Source organism: Elaeis guineensis, chromosome 7 (assembly GCF_000442705.2).
Source record: "Elaeis guineensis isolate ETL-2024a chromosome 7, EG11, whole genome shotgun sequence".
Classification (NCBI taxonomy): domain Eukaryota; kingdom Viridiplantae; phylum Streptophyta; class Magnoliopsida; order Arecales; family Arecaceae; genus Elaeis; species Elaeis guineensis.
This window is the reverse complement of record NC_025999.2, coordinates 86,374,210-86,390,617: the sequence shown is the minus strand read 5'-3', so window position 1 is coordinate 86,390,617 and position 16,408 is coordinate 86,374,210.

Sequence of the window (16,408 nt, the reverse complement as noted above, 5' to 3'; positions counted from 1 at the left end):
ATTTTTGCTTTGAAAATCATGATTTTGCATTTGTAACTTTTTGCAACAATACCGTCAAGTTGGTCTTTTCACTAACAATTTCAATAATTAACTTTGGAGGTGTATAATGATTTTATTATTCTTTGATATTAATACTTTTAAATATTTATGCAACAATATAGATCTTTATTATATAAGTTGAGTATTAAAATTTTCAACTATATTAAGGCATAAGGACAATAGTGTTATTTTATATTTAAAGTAAATATTACATCAAAAAGTAATAGGAGGATACTATTGAAAAAACTATAATATTTTGATATGCACACATGCAAATAATGATCCTTGAAGGATAAAAAATAACAGATTCAATTTCAGTCGGAATTGCCTCAATAGTTGAGATGAGAATAAGAATAGAAAGGTGAAGATTTATCTTTTCAATCACAAAAAAAAAAAAAAAAGATAAACATGTAATAAGCTATATATATGTATATGCATATATCTATATATATACATACGTATACACATATACGGATATGTAAATTTTTTTTTCAATATTTTTATGCATATTACCAAACATCTTTTGCTAATTGCATTCCTTTCTAATTCAGAAGGGATCCAGAGTTTTAAAAATTGGAACTTGACATGGTATTCCTACTTTACATCAAAAAAAATGGCATTCCTATAATTTTTTTTAAAAAAAAAAAAATGCAATGGAGAAAAGCGTAGCCAAACTAAATTAAAAGAAGACTAACCATTCATAAAATAGGGCCGATCCAAATTTAAATTTACCTCTTCGAAATCAACTCTCTGAGCAGTTCTGGTGTGTTAACCACTTCAGATTTATCCCACAAGGCAATGGTAGAAGGGGTGCACACCATAGTAGGTGCAGAAAGAGAATCTAACAATAATAATAATAATAATATTAATTAATGAAAATTTGCACTTGTCCTTGACATGTGACATTGACTTTGGCCAAATATTCTGGTTATCCATTCCTTTTTCTCCAGCTGATCTCAAATTTGCATACAATTCACCAGACCAATGTAAATTCGGTCTGAAATCAAAATATTCTCATGTGGGCGATGGTTCCCAGTATTTAGCGAAAACACTTTCCTCAATAACAATTCTAATTATAGGCTATAACCAAGCTCTTATTAAGACCTACAGGCATGGACCAACCTTGACCCTATCTGAATACAATCTATACCTTAAAGCCTATTGTTAGGTTTAGGTCCAAAATAAACATATCAAAATTTTTGAATCTAGTTCTGGATCTTGATTTAGGTCTAGTTATGTGTTATGGGATTTGCATTTATGACTCGCTATTTTATCCTACATATAATATACATTTTATAGTAAAAACGATTTCTATCTTACAGACTCACATATTTATCCCAAATAATGCGTACTCCATGGTCATACCAATATATAACATAAATAATGCATATTCATACTCAACCTACTGCAGGCTTGACCTGCAGATTTACTAATTACCCATATACAATAAAAATTTCTACCTATAGATTATCTAATTTATCCCATATATAATGTATATCTCAGAGTGATATTTCTACATAAAACTATGTGAGATCTTTCTTTAAGCATGATGTTGAGTTAGATCTTCATTATCTAAATGAACTGGAACTTATCTTGGAAATTGATTTACTAATTTAAAAAAAATTAAGTATTAAGTTCCATGGGTGGATAGAGTTTGGATCTAAAAAATTGTCCCAATGCTTACGTATCAAACTCTTGGTTGAAATTTTGCATGAGCCTACTGTCAGATGACAGCATCACTACTCGCGTCATATCATAATCCGTACATGTGACCTTAATTTCTAGTTGCGGATGGACCGTGTAACTCAAAAGTCAAACACTTATACCAAAAAAAAAAAAAAGTCAAATACAACAACCATATCTAATAGACTTGACAAAAGCAATGTTCCATTTTCGATTTCACACCTTACAAGCTGCCAAAAAGAGCATCAAGGAACTTGTTACCCAGGTCCTTCACATATTTTTTTGCCCCCAATAGGCTAGAAAAAGACCCACTCTAGAACAAAAGGAGTGCTTTGGAGGGTTGGTTCCGTTAATCCAAACAGTTGGTAGTTCTTTTGGCTATGCGTGGGCTAGTCGTTCTTCTAGCTATGCGTGGGTCTTAGCTGAGGATAACCAAACAAAAAAGGTTACAACAAAAATATTTTCCTATTGCATATGTAGATTGATGATGTACCATCGTATTTAGAGGCTATGGGATGATCGGACGTGTCCACAGTCTCAATGACTAAGAAAGAGCAATACCTCATTATTGTTGTTACTTCAAACTTTGTAAAAGAATTTTCTCCATAAGATGGAATTTAGAACTAGTTTTATGCCAACATTGAAAAGTAATTAATAAATTGATTGAAGATTTACTGGCCAGGAATTTTATTTCTTGTGCATTTATTAGACTATTTTCATTGCAATTTATTATGATATTTGGTATTTATGAAAATTATTTCATTTAGTTGTATATATGCTTGATCCAACTAGAAGTGTGTTGGTACTTGCTGGGCTATTAGCTCATCTTTTATTTCTTTTATGGTTTCCAGATACCGAGAACCTGGTTGGAGGAGATTGTGGAGCTATGAATAGGAAAGTTACAAGCAAGGAGTTGTCTTCTTTTTCTTAAATAAATTATTTTTGTTTGACATTCAGTTTAGAGGGAAATAAAAACAGATTATGTAATGTAAACTTTTATTAGTTTTAGAGGTCAAATCCCGTAGGATGTATGATTGTATGTTACACACCCACTCATGCTAGTAGGATGAAGCATGACATCTCCAGAGCTACTAAAACTTGTTGTTCTTCTTTGATAGGGTCGCAAAAGATAAAACTTGATGCAAATTTCAATGGATGAGGAGGACTATGATAGATAAGATAAAGGAAGTGGCAGCATTGCTTATTGGAGAGGGGCTGTGGAGGGTGGAGTGGAGGAATATAGGGATTGGTAGGGTAGCAATTGTAACTGATTTTCAAATACTTAATCCAATTTGACTCAAATGGGGCAGATCTTATCTGACCATTTAAATCCTAGATAGAAATGGGTTTTAGATAAAATAATTGAAGCAGATTTGGTTCGGATGTGGATAATGGTATACTCTATTTCGAATTCGACTCAAATTTATCTTAATATGAATCCCTACTTCTAAAGTTATATTTGTTTCAGAATATTTGTATGATGATTTTCTTATTTGATCTGATCCGACTTGTTTTGTCTATCCGATTTGTCCGATTTTTTTTGTCTATCTAATTTGATCCAATTGACTTGAGGTAGATATGGAGTGTGTATGGATATGAGATTTTCAATTATGTGACAAATATGGGTGTTTGATCCATTGCCATGATTGGAAAGAAAAGATTTGTGATAGTGTGAAATCATGGATTGCCACCATGTGTCATGCATCGGTAAGTTTCCATCTGGGCATAAATCAGTTGTTTCTACAGATCATAAACAATCATTAATTTGTCATTTTTTACTCTTTATGTCAAATTCTGCTAGTCCGATGGTGCACTGTAATAAAATTGTGCATCCAATGAAACAAAGAATACAAATGTACGCAATATTATTGAGGATGCTCGGTGCTGTTATAATCAAAACTATGTGGGTGTGTAGTCCGTGGAGCCCAACTGCGATTCAACGTAGTCATATATCATATCTATGTTGAGCCTAATAAATTATTATTATTATTATCACTATCATTATTATTATTATTATTTTTGATGTAACCAATCAATTAATTTTGATTTTGAAACCATATTTTTATATATGTGGAAAAAATTAAAAAAATTTACTACTTGCATGAATGGCCCTCGCTTGCACGGAAGGTTCACGAAAGAAATCATCTCTAATTATCAAATCCATTAGATTAAATTAAAATTAAAATCAAACCAGATGCATGCTGGGCAAGGGTGGAGTCTGTGGAGCCCACTTGCGAGGCAGGTGCTGAATACACATAGACACGGATGCCGATCCAAAATCTTCCTTGATTCGATCACGCGCAAGTTGCCAGGCGGTTATTACGCTAGATTATAATTCCATGGGATACATGGGATGCGAGGCTTGAGAAGATTTCAGATATCTCAAAATTTAAGGGACCAACTCATGCTGCCACAACTCAGTACAAAATTTTATATCTTTCAAAAAAAATCAGTCGGAATCTAAAATTTTTTTTTTAATCTCTCTCAAATTCTCTCTTTTTTCATAGATTTTTTTTTTGTTTCTATTAATTTTTTTATATTATATATATATAGATAGATAAATAAATAGATAAATAGATGTGATTAATAGCTACAACACAAAGCCAAACGCTTAGTGCTGCGGAGAAAGCCAGCCCAAAAAATTGTTTCCACCGTCCTACTACTCCCAACCTGAGGATGTTCGCACAATTCGTTGACACGTGCCCATTTTTCATATATAAATAACTAAACTATTTTGAAACCTACTTCGAGCCCGGTTCTCCGATACTCCTCTCGCCCCAGTCCCCAGGCCAGTCAACTAATCTGTACGTCTTCCCTCTGAACCCCTGACGGTGGCTGTCTCCACCTGCGAACCAAACGGTTGGAAATACTTCTCTTTTATATGGAAGGTATTTCGGGAAGAGGGTGGTAGGAGAGATTACATTGGAGGGGGAGTAGAGGGAGCATTTTGGGACGATTTAGAGCAAAGATAGCCAGCTTAGCTTCTTCTATGCCGAGAGAACTCCTTATAATTAATCTCTCTGCTGCTCCTCTCGCTCTTCGCTGGTCGGTGGGCTTCACTCTGTCTTTGTTCCAAGTTTTTCTTTCTTTTCTTTTCTTTTCCACCACCATTCCAGAGAGTAAAGGGGCTCAATATTTCCGACTCAGATCTTCGCTGGCATGCTCCGGTGCCCTTCTACCTCCGGCACCGCCGCCGCCGCCCGCTCCAGTACCAGCACCAGCACCGCCTCCTCGCATTAGATCGCCGCCGTCACGTGCAGGCTCATCGTCAGCTCCAGCGCTGTCCGTTCCCCCAATCTGTCGAAAGCCACCAGCAGCTCCCTCGCCAGCTCCAGCGCCGTTCTCCCCCGCCCGTCCACTTTCGCCGCGTCCGCCCCGGCCTCCAGCAGCGCCCGCACCGCCGCCGCCTGTCCATAGCCCGTCGCCACGTGCAGCGGCATCAGACCCCCGCCGGCCCTCTCCGCCCGCCCCACGTCCGCTCTGGCCGCCGCCACCATCCGGGTGCACTCCTCCGAAGCCAGCCCGGCCGCGAAGTGTAGGGCCGTCCGGCCGTCCATGTCCTCCGCGTTGGGGTCCCCTTCGGTGGACTCGTCGGCAAGGAAGGTCGATAGGGCGGCGGCGTCGGCCTTCCGGCCGGCAGTCCACCAGGGGGTCTTGTACTCCGCCACGACGTCCACGGTAATAGTCCTCTCAGACCCTGCTCCCCTTCCCCCTCCATCTGGTTCTCTTTCCTCAGGAGTCTCAATCGCGTGGAAGGCTTGGAGCGAACGAAGCAGCTCTCCCTTTCCCACGCACCCCACCGTTTTGACATATATATATATATATTGTTGCGGCCAATCGCCTCGTCGTCCGATCGCCGGGGATCGTGTACCTGCAAAAATAAGAAGTCCACACTGACCGGAGGCGGCTCCGGTGGGGACCCTCCGACGATCAAGTCAGAGAGGTGACTGGGCAACAGTGAAATGAAGGCAGAGAGCTCAATCGAGAGAGGGAGGGAGAGAGGAGCGAGCCTGTGATTTTGGAGTCGAGAAATGGACTGATCCCTTGCACTGTTGCCCTCCTCGATATATATAGTGGGGCAGGTATGGCGCCGTCATTAATGGCGCGGACAATTGAGGAATTGTCAACTCACTGTAGATTGTCAGAGTCGCCATGAAAGTGTCACGTCGCCGTGGGGCTGTCAAATCATCAGGGTTGACAACGCCTTCGGCGGGACAATGCCCCTAGATCCGTGCCGCATGTTGCTGTCAGGACTGACAAGGTCTGGCGGCTGTACGGCGATCGGAGGATCCGACCGACCCTAGGTCGGTGGCCAGCGAGTGGCGTCGGGCTCCTCCGTTGGTCGGCGAGGCTTACGTGAGTCGGCCATCAGACCTTCGGGTTCAGTCGGTCGGGAAGGTACGCCCGACCGACACATTCTCAGTCGGTAGTGGGCCGTGAATCGACCGGTGATGGCATCCGTCAGTCGGTCGGTCGGTCCCTCCGCCTGTCGGTCGGTCGGCCAGTCAGTCGGTCGGTCCCTCCGGCCGTCAGTCGGTCGGTTGGTCCATCCGCCCGTTAGTCGGTCGGTCGGTCCATCGGTGGATATTCCCCAACAGTTGCCCCCCTCCACTCTTGAGTCGGACGGTGAGCTGGCCGATGCTTTTATTCGGGCAGCAACCCTGGGCGAACAGGAGTGGATTCGTCGTATGCCAAGTTTCGACCGTACCGAGGGTTGATCCGATGTCAGGCATCTCATGAATGCCGAGCGATTCGCTGGCGTTAGACGTCTAGTCGGTGTCAGGTGTCAGACGTCACGTCCTGTCGTCGTCAGACGTCACGTCAGGAGGTCGGGTGCCGGACGATTTGGTGTCAGACGACCGGATATCCGGCGCCTTCTGGGGAACGCAGACCGTCGTGGTGCGCTGTCAGGCGTTCCATCGGGAACGCGAATCGATGCGGACGCTTTAATGCGGAACCCGGCCCCGCTTGCCACGTGTCGGAGGTGGTTGGGCCGGCGCCCCCTGCATTTAATGGGGGCGGTGCGGCCGCCCAGGGATGGGGCGCGCCGAATCATCAAGCCACCCGGAAGCCGCCATGTGTCGCACATCCATGAGGCTTCGGTCGGCGCGGAGACATCTCGGCCGTCGGATGGCCCTATATATATAGGACCATCCGGACCCAGGCCCCATTGTTGACATTTTGCTGCAGAAACTCTGTCCGGGCGATTTCTCAGTCGTCGCGGGCAGAGCCTTTTCTCCTACTTTCGGAAGGGTTCGGTGCCGGTTCGTGGTCTTCCCCTCCTCTTCTTCTTCCTCCTCTTCGCTTCTTCCTCTTCTTGTTCGGTTCCGGTGTAATGGCCGGAAATCCGACTCGGGGAGCTAGGTCGGGAAATCCGACTGACGACTCCTGGTCGACTCCGGAAGTTGAGGTTTCCTCGCTTTCGGGGCCGAACATTGAACGGCTTCGGGAGCAGTATTGCATCCCGGAGCAGTTTCAACTCTCCGCCCCAGGGGCCGGCGGTCGGGTTAACAGCCCTCCGCCCGGCCAACTGGCGTTGTATGTCGAAGACCTTCGCGCGGGTCTTCGGCTCCCGATTCTGGAGTTCGTCCGAAATTTGTTGAATTATTACGGACTCTGTCCGGCGCAACTGGCGCCGAACTCCGTCCGTCTCATAATTAGCTTTGCACTGTTGTGTCAGCTCTTGCCGACCAACCCTCGCATTTCGCTCTTCCGGACCTTCTTTGTGCTCCGACCCTACCCTAAAGCCCGAGGGTGGTGGCTCTTCAACCCCCGGAAGGGCCTTTCCTTCATCACTGATCTTCCATCGTCCATCCATGGGTGGAAGAACCAGTTTTTCTTTGTATCATCTTCATCTTCTTGGGGCTTTCCTTCCCACTGGGGCATGCCCCAAACCGAAGCCAATGACAACAGCCGGGTGGAGGCGGACGACCGGGAGGACTTCCACCGACTCAAAGATATGTCAGTCCCGAAGCAGAGGGAGCTTGTTACCGAACAAGCTCTCTATGACGCCGGCTTGAGCTTGGTCCCCCGACTAGGTATCGCCCGATCCCCCGGTCTTCTTTTCATTCGGTCCTTGGTCCGGTTCTTTGATTAACACTTTTGTCGGTATCGCAGGGACACCTCCAAGAATGCGGCCGTCCGACGCCGAGATTCGGCAATTCGCATCAAGGAAGAGGCCGGCATCGGGGGCAGGACCTTTGCGTCCTCCGAAGAAGCCTGCTCCCGTGGCGCCGACCGTCGAAGCATCGGTGACCGACCAATCGGAGCCCTTCATAGCGCTCGCGGCTCTGGCAGTGCCTGCGGAGGAGAGGCCGGTGGAAGGAGCGGCCGAAGGAACATCGGCGGCCTCACCGTCGGCGGTGGAGCCGGATGGCGTTCGGGAAACCGAACATCATCCGGCGGCGTCTGTGGCCGCAATGGGGGGTGCTGGTTCGACCTCGAGCATCCCCTCGCTGCCGGTCCCGTCGGTCGGGGCGGCCGATCGAGGGAAGGCCCCGATGGACCCCGCGGACGAAATAAGGTCGGGGAGCCAGACTGCGCCGCCAAGCGCATAGTTCCCCGAAGGGGCGTCGGCGTTGGCCGACCACAACTTGGCGAGGAGGTTGTGCCAGGGGATCCTCCTCCCGGCCGACGTGGAGTCGTTGAGGTCCCGTCAAGTGACCGAGATGCTGTCCAAGTTCTACCCGACCATGGTCGAGGTAAGCCTTGTTTCGCCTTCTTTTTCCTTAGAATTTTTCTAACTATGTGTTCCTAACGAAACACTTACGTCGGCAGCTGGTCTACACCATGTCGGAGCTTGAAGCCGGTTACCGGAGGTTTGGGGCCGTCTGGGCGGCTTGGAAGGAGAGGTCGGCGGCGGCCGAAGCCGACCGAATGATGTTGGTCGACCACCTAAAGCAGTCGGCCGATCGGGAGGCTAAGTTGGTAGACGAAGTCTCTCGGCTCGGGTCCGAGCTAAGGTCGGCCAAGAAGGAGGCCAGACACAAGGGCCGGGCCGTGCGTCGTCTGCGGCACGAGCGGGATGGCGTTGCCGCCGAACTCCAAGGCGAGCGCGAGCAGCTTCGGGTCAGCTTAGAGAAGCTTGCCAAAGCTGAGGAGGACTTGTCGATTGCTCAGGCCGACGCTGACATAGCGAGGCGGAGGCGGAGTCGGCGAAGGACTCGCTCGGCCGGGCGGAAGAAGAGGCAAGGTCGGCGAGGGAGTCGGCCAGTCGGGCGGTGGAGGACTTCCGGGCCTCCGACCAGTACCGGGAGGAGATGCTCGAGTCGGGCTTCGCCTCGTACCAGGTGGGGTACGAGGATGGTCGGGATGCGGTCCAGGCCTTGTACCCGGAGCTGGACCTCAGCAGCATCGTCCCACCGGGGCCGAGGAGCAAGCCACCGAGGAGATGGCCGACCAGCCATCGGGAGGCGTCGTCGTGGCGGAGGAAGCCGTCCCGGAGCGAGTGGCGCCGACTGCCAACCCGCCGCCGATCGAAGGTCCTGCTTCGACCGTCGACCCAGCGCCGATCGTGGTCGACACACCGGTCATCCCCGATCTTCCGTCGGTCGAGGAGATCGACTCAGAAGGATGATCGGGCCTTGCCGACTTTTGTTTCCTTTGTCTTTTTCCTTTTTGGAATACTCGTAATCGGGCTTCGACCCGACTTTGTAAACTTTCTTTGAACTTTGAATGAAAGCTTCTTTCACTTTATCCTTCGTCTGTTTCTTTCATGTGTGTTGCTGAATGTCTTCGTGAGTCGCTAACTTATGTAAGTCGTTAACCCCGTAGGTCGGTTAGGTCGTTCGGCAACTCGTGCCGCCACGAAGGTAGAGTAGGTCCTGACTTTGGATCGGCCTCTGGTAGTCAAGGTCGTCAGTCGGGCGCGTCCGTTGAGTCGGGAGCCGACCGACCGTGATAAAGGTTCGGTAGTCGGGTCCCCTCTGACGCGTTCAGTCGAATGTCTTCCGACGCATTCGATCGAGGGAGCACCGATAAGTCGGACCCTGATACCCTTGTGTCGGGTATCCGTACTGCGCCTCACGATATGCGGTGGTAAGCCGGATATCTTCCGACCGGCCGTAGCCTGGTCGGTGAATCATGAATACGACTGAGGTCGTATTGTGCGATAGACGGTGGTAAGCCGAATATCCTCGACCGGCCGTAGCTCGGTCGGGAGTCGCAACGTCGGTCGCGTAGGCATTTTGCCTTTCTTTGGTCGGGCTTGACCGGCATGTCAGCCGGTGGTATGGCCCGAAAGTTTGACCGTAGGAGTGTCAACTCCCGTTAGTACAGATGCACCGATCCTTGTAAGGGTCCGATGTATCGTCGATCGTCGAAGGAGTGTCGACTCCCGTCCTCATGGATGCATCGGTCCTTGTGAGAGTCCGATGCGTTACCGACGATAAGGTCGTCGGTTTCAGGCGGATACCAAGTCCAAGTCGGCATGTCGGGGTTGGGCTTGGTGAGCTCCGTTCGTTAGTCGAAGAGTTAAAACTCCGAGATTTCAAACCGAATTTGTATTTCGACTGAACAATTACAAAGTTCATCGGTAATACAACTTCAAGTTGTCGGCGTTCCAAGTTCGGGGAATGGGTTTCCCTTCAAGGGTCTCCAGTCGGTAGGCCTCGGACCATAAGTGTCTGCTACCTTGTAGGCCCTTCCCAGTTTGGAGCCAACTTCCCTTGGTCCAAGGCTTCGAGACCTCTGCCTTCCTCAGGACTAAGTCACCAGCCCTGAAAAGCTCGGTCGACCTTGGCGTTGTAATACCGAGCGACCTTCTGTCGGTACGAAGTCATGTGAATTTGAGCCTCATCTCACAGTTCGGGGAGGAGGTCTAGGTCGGCCCTCTGACTCTCAGAGTTGTCCGGCTCTCGATACCGCTCGACTCTTGAAGACGCAGTCCAATCTCGAGCGGGATCATCGCCTCCGTCCCGTAGGCTAAGCTGAAAGGCGACTCCCCGATCGGAACGCGGGGGTCGTTCGGTAAGCCCACAGAACGGAGCCTAGCTCGTCAACCCAGAGGCCTTTGGCTTCGTTTAGTCGGATCTTGAGTCCGTGGAGCAAGGTCCGGTTGGTCACCTCGACTTCGCCGTTGGACTGTGGGTGCCCAACTGAAGTCAGTCGGTGTGTAATGTGGAACCTGACGCAGAAGTCTTCTGAAGTCTTGGTTGTCGAATTGCCGTCCGTTGTCAGTGATGATAGTATGCGGCAACCCGAACCTGAAGATGATGGACTTTTGGATAAAGTCCTCCATCTTCCGCTCGGTAATCTGCGCCAGTGGTTCGGCCTCCACCCACTTGGTGAAGTAGTCGATGGCGACGACGATGAACTTTCTCTGACCCGACGCTGGAGGAAAAGGACCGAGAATGTCGACCCCCACTGGGCGAAGGGCCATGGAGCGATAATGGAGCAATTTGACTGGCCGATTGGTGTTGAATGTTGGCATACTTTTGACAAGTTCGCACCTCAGACCAACTCGACCGCATCCTTCTCATGGTAGGCCAGTAGTAGCCCTGTCGCAGGACTTGTAGGCCAGGGACTTGCCCCCCAAGTGATTCCCGCAAATTCCTTCGTGAACTCTCGGAGAGCGTAGTCGGCGTCGGTCGGTCCCAAGCACCTAAGCAAGGGAGGGAGAACGACCTTTTGTAGAGTCGGCCGTCCATGATACATATTGAGAGGCCGACCATTGGAGTCGCTTGGCCTCCGCGGATCCTCGGGGCCGATCCCGTCGGTCAGATACCGAACGATCGGGTCCATCCAGCTTGGTTCGACCGTCAGCTGTCGTACTTCTTCGACCCGATCGATGCTCGGTGCTCGAGGACTCCACGAACGTCCGACCTAGAGAGTCGAAGCCGAAGTCGCCAGTCTGGAGAGTGCGTCGGCACGGCGTTCTCCGACCTAGGGATTGGGAAATTTCAAAATACCTGAGGCGTGCCACGAGGTCCTTCACTTTCTGAAGGTATTTGACCATGGTCGGATCTCGGCCTCGAATTCGCCCTTGACCTGCCCCATGATCAACTGAGAGTCGGAGAATGCCCGGAGGCTGTCGACGCCCAGTTCCTCGCCATCCTCAAGCCAGCGAGGAGTGCTCGTATTCGGCTTGATTTTTGGAGGCCTTGAAGTCGAATCGGAGGGCGTACTCGGTGACCACCCCATCCGAATTCGTGAGCAGGAGCCCGGCCCCGCTCCCCTGAGCGTTTGAGGCCCTGTCGATGTGAGTACCCAGGTAGAGACCGGATCTGGCTCAGAGTCCGCATCTCGTCCCAGGTCTTCAGCTCCCGACACTTGGTCGGTTGTCGGGCACTCGGCGATGAAGTCGGCCAAGACCTGAGCCTTCAAGGCAGGCCGTGGTCGGTACTGAATGTCGAACTCGCTGAGCTTCATCGCCACTTTGCCAGTCGTCTGGATGTATCCGATCGATGCAATATCGCCCTCAGGGGCTGGTTGGTGCGCACCACTATGGCATGGGCCTGGAAGTATGGACGGAGTCGTTGTGCGGAGACGGTCAGGGCGAAAATCATCTTTTCCGTCTCCGAATATCTGGCTTCGGCGCCGTGGAGCACCTTGCTGGTGTAGTAGATAGGCTGATGGGTTCGGCCTCATTTTCCCGGACGAGCACCGAACTGATCGCCTCAGAAGATGTGGCCAAGTAGAGATACAAGGTCTCCCCGGCCTGCGGCTTTACGAGCAGCGGCGGGGAAGCCAAGTACTTCTTCAGGTCTTCGAAGGCCCGTTGGCATTATCCGACCAAGAAAAATCTTTGCCTGGGCAAAGTTTTGAAAAACGGGAGGCACCTTTCAGCTGATCGAAAAATGAATCGGCTAAGAGCGACGATTTTTTCATTCAGCTGTTGGACCTCCTTCTTGGTGTTCGGATGACGCATGTCGAGGATTGCCTTTATTTTCTCAGGGTTGGCCTCAATCCCTCTCTGAGAAATGAGGAATCCGAGGAACTTCTCTGAGGTCACCCCAAAAGCGCACTTGGTCGGGTTGAGCTTCATTCGGTGTCGTCGTAGGGTGCGGAAGGTCTCCTCGAGATCCTGAACATGATCCGAGATCTGCACACTTTTCACCAGCATGTCGTCCACGTACACCTCCATGTTTCGCCCGATCTGGTCTTTAAAGACCTTATTGACAAATCGCTGGTAGGTGGCGTCGGCGTTCTTCAGTCCGAAGGGCATCACCCGATAACAGTAGAGGCCCTTGGGAGTCACGAAGGCGGTGTGCTCTTCGTCTTCAGGCGCCATCCGGATCTGGTTGTATCCGGCGAAGGCGTCCATGAAGCTGAGCAGTCGAAATCCGGATGTCGCATCCACCAGCTGGTCGATCTTCGGAAGTGGAAAGCTATCTTTTGGGCAGGCCCGGTTTAGGTCGGTATAGTCGATGCAGATCCTCCACTTTCCGTTAGCTTTTTTGACCATGACAACATTGGCGAGCCAATCGGGATACGCGGATTCTCGAATGAAGCCCGCTTGGAGTAGCTTGTCCACTTCTTCGTCGATGGCCCTCTGCCTCTCTGGAGCGAAGGACCTTTTCTTCTGCCTCACCGGCCTCATCGTCGGGTCGATATTGAGTCGGTGGATTATTGTTTCTGGGGGGATGCCCGACATATCTGCTGCCGACCAAGCAAATATGTCGGCATTAGCCGTCAGCAGCTCCGTCAGTCATCGTCGTTCGGGGTCGGGCAGTTGAGACCCGACCCAAACCTTTCGATCCAGATTTTTCGCTATCGGGATCTCCACGAGCTGCTCGGCCGGCGAACCTCGTTCTTCCTCCTCTCGCTGGTCCAGCTTGTCGATCGTGAGGGAGCTTTTTGACTCGTCGTTTCGAGCGGAGATCTGGAAGCATCATCGGGCGAGCTGTTGATCCCCGCGCATCTCCCCGACCCCATTTTTGGTCGGAAACCGAACGAGGAGATGGTACGTCGAGATGATTGTCTTGAGGGCATTCAGTCCGGGTCGTCCAAGTATGGCGTTGTAGGCCGAAGGAACTTGGACGACCGCGAAAGTTAAGTGGACCGTGCTTTGTCGTGGTTCGGTGCCGGCCGTCACAGGTAGGGTGATTTCTCCCTCTGTCGTGACAGCATCTCCGGCAAAGCCGATCAAGGGCATGGAGACCCTCTTAAGTCGGTCGGTTGACAGTTGCATCCGGGAGAAGGTCGAGTAAAACAAAACATTCGTCGAACTTCCATTATCAACAAAAATTCTTTTTACATCATAATTCGCTATTGTTGCCGAAACAACAACAGCATCGTCGTGGGGAGTTTGGATGCCCCGAACGTCTTCCTCCGTAAAAGTGATTACGTCGTCCGGGCGCGGCTTTTTCGTCGGCTCCCCTCCCGCAGACGTCCTCGGGCCCAGCCGCTTGGAGATCATGTTGATAACTCCTGCCGTCGGCTGGTTGGTCGCCGCTTCTTCAGTCAGCTGGGGTCGTCGATCGGCAATTGGTTGGGTCGGCGGACCCTTCTGAAATTTATCGAGATACCCCCGACGGATGAGAGCTTCGATCTCATCCTTCAGCTGGATGCACTGCTCGGTATTGTGGCCGTGGCCTCGATGAAATCGGCAGTACCTCCGACGGTCAAGGCCTTTTGCCTTCAGAGGCGGAGGCCGTCGCAGGTATTCTTCCCCCTCAATCTCCATTAGGATCTGTGCACGAGGGGCGGAGAGAGGAGTGTAGGAATCATACCTGGGGTGTGCCGGCCTTGGAGTCTGTTGCCGGGGTGACTTTTGGATTCGTCGGGGTGGTGAGACCCGACTATCGGTCGGGGGCCTGCTGGGTTCGACGGGTTCCCGACCTTTCCTCCGCTTCTCCTTCGGGCCTCTAGGTTCGGCCAAGCGTCGGTCAGATGCTCCTTCATCCGTGCGCATGTATTTGTATGCGCGCTTCAGTAGCTCGGCGTACGTCCGAGGGAGGGTCTTGTCCAGAGAGTAGGTGAATCGGGACGCCCTCAGCCTCCGCTTCATGGCGGAGATAGCCATGTCTTCGTTGAGGTCCCGAACCTCAAGCGTGGCCGTGTTGAATCGCGCCACGAAGTGTCGGAGCGTCTCATTCTCCCCCTGTTTGAGGGAGAACAGGCTGTCCGACGTTCGCGGCGGCTTCCGACTGGTGCTGAAGTGGGCCACGAACGAGTGCTCGAGCTGCCCGAAGGAGTGGATACTTCCTGATCGGAGACCGGAGTACCAGGCCCTGGCAGCCTTGCGGAGCGTGGCGGGGAAGCCGATGCAAAAAAGAGCGTCGGTTGCCTCTTGGACCGTCATGAGAGCTTTGTAGCTCTCAAGGTGGTCGATCGGGTCGGTGGAGCCGTCGTATGGCTCCACATGTGGCATCTTGAACCGACTTGGAATCGGCTCGTCGAGGATTAGTCGGGAGAGAGGCTGGGCGGTCTGGAAGTCGACGTCATTTGAAGACTTCTGGCCGTCCACCTGCAACTGCGCGAGCCGGCGATCAATTTCCTCGAATCGACGCTCGTAATCGTCCGCTCGTCGGTGCTGGGAGACCCCAGGAGTGGAGTCTCCGGAAGATTCCGAGAGGGAGGCCGACGGCGTGCGCGGCCGCTTCTCTTTCCTTGCCCGTTCCAGCAGAGAAGGAAAGGGCTGCTGAGACCGTCGGTCATCGCGCCATGGCCGTCCCTCCTTCTCTCCGTGGGAGCGTTGCTGAGGGCGCTCGCGGGGAGGCGACGGGGATCGGCGCGGTCGTCGGCGGCTGCTCCTGGAAGGCATCGGACGGGCCGTCGGTTGTTGCTGGAGGCTCTTGACCGCGTCCGTCAGTACGGTCATCTGCCGCACGATGACCGCGATCTGGGCCTCCGTGGTCACCGCGGGGTGCGGAGAGCTGGGCTCCGCCGCCGACGGTGGGCTCCGCCGCCGACGGTGGCGGGGAGGCCTCTTCCCGGCGGGAAGAGTGCCTCGCCGACCCGGTGATCCTCGATCGTTGGGCTCTTGTCTTCGTCATCGTTTTTCCTACCTGGCGCGCCAATCTGTTGCGGCCAATCACCTCGTCGCCTGATCGCCGGGGAACGAGCACCTGCAAAATGAGAAGTCCACACTGACCGGAGGCGGCTCCGGTGGGGACCCTCCGACGGTCAAGTCAGAGAGGTGACTGGGCAACAGTGAAATGAAGACAGAGAGCTCGATCGAGAGAGAGGGAGAGAGAGGGAGAGGAGCGAGCCTGCGGTTTTGGAGTCGAGAAGTCAAGTCCCCTGCACTGTTGCCTTCCCCGATTTATATAGTGGAGCACGGTATGGCGCCGTCATTAATGACGCGGACAAGTGAGGAATTGTCAACTCATTGTAGACTGTTAGAGTCGCCGTGAAAGTGTCATGTCGCCGTGGAGCTGTCAAATCACTAGGGTTGACAATGCCCTCGGCGGGACAATACCCCTAGATAGCCGTGCCGCATGCGGCTGTCAGAACTGACAAGCCCTGGCGGCTGTACGGCGATCGTAGGAGCCGACCGACCCTAGGTCGGTGGCCAGCTGAGTGGCGTCGGGCCCCTCTGTTGGTCGGCGAGTCTTACGTGAGTCGGCCATCGGACCTCCGGGTCCAGTCGGTCGGGAAAGATGCGCCCGACATATCCTCAGTCGGTGATGGGCCGTTAAATGGCCGGTGATGGCGTCCGTCAATCGGTCGCTTCCGGCTGTCAGTCGGTCGGTCGGTCCCTCCGACCATCAGTCGGTCGGTCGGTCCCTCCGGTCATCGGTCG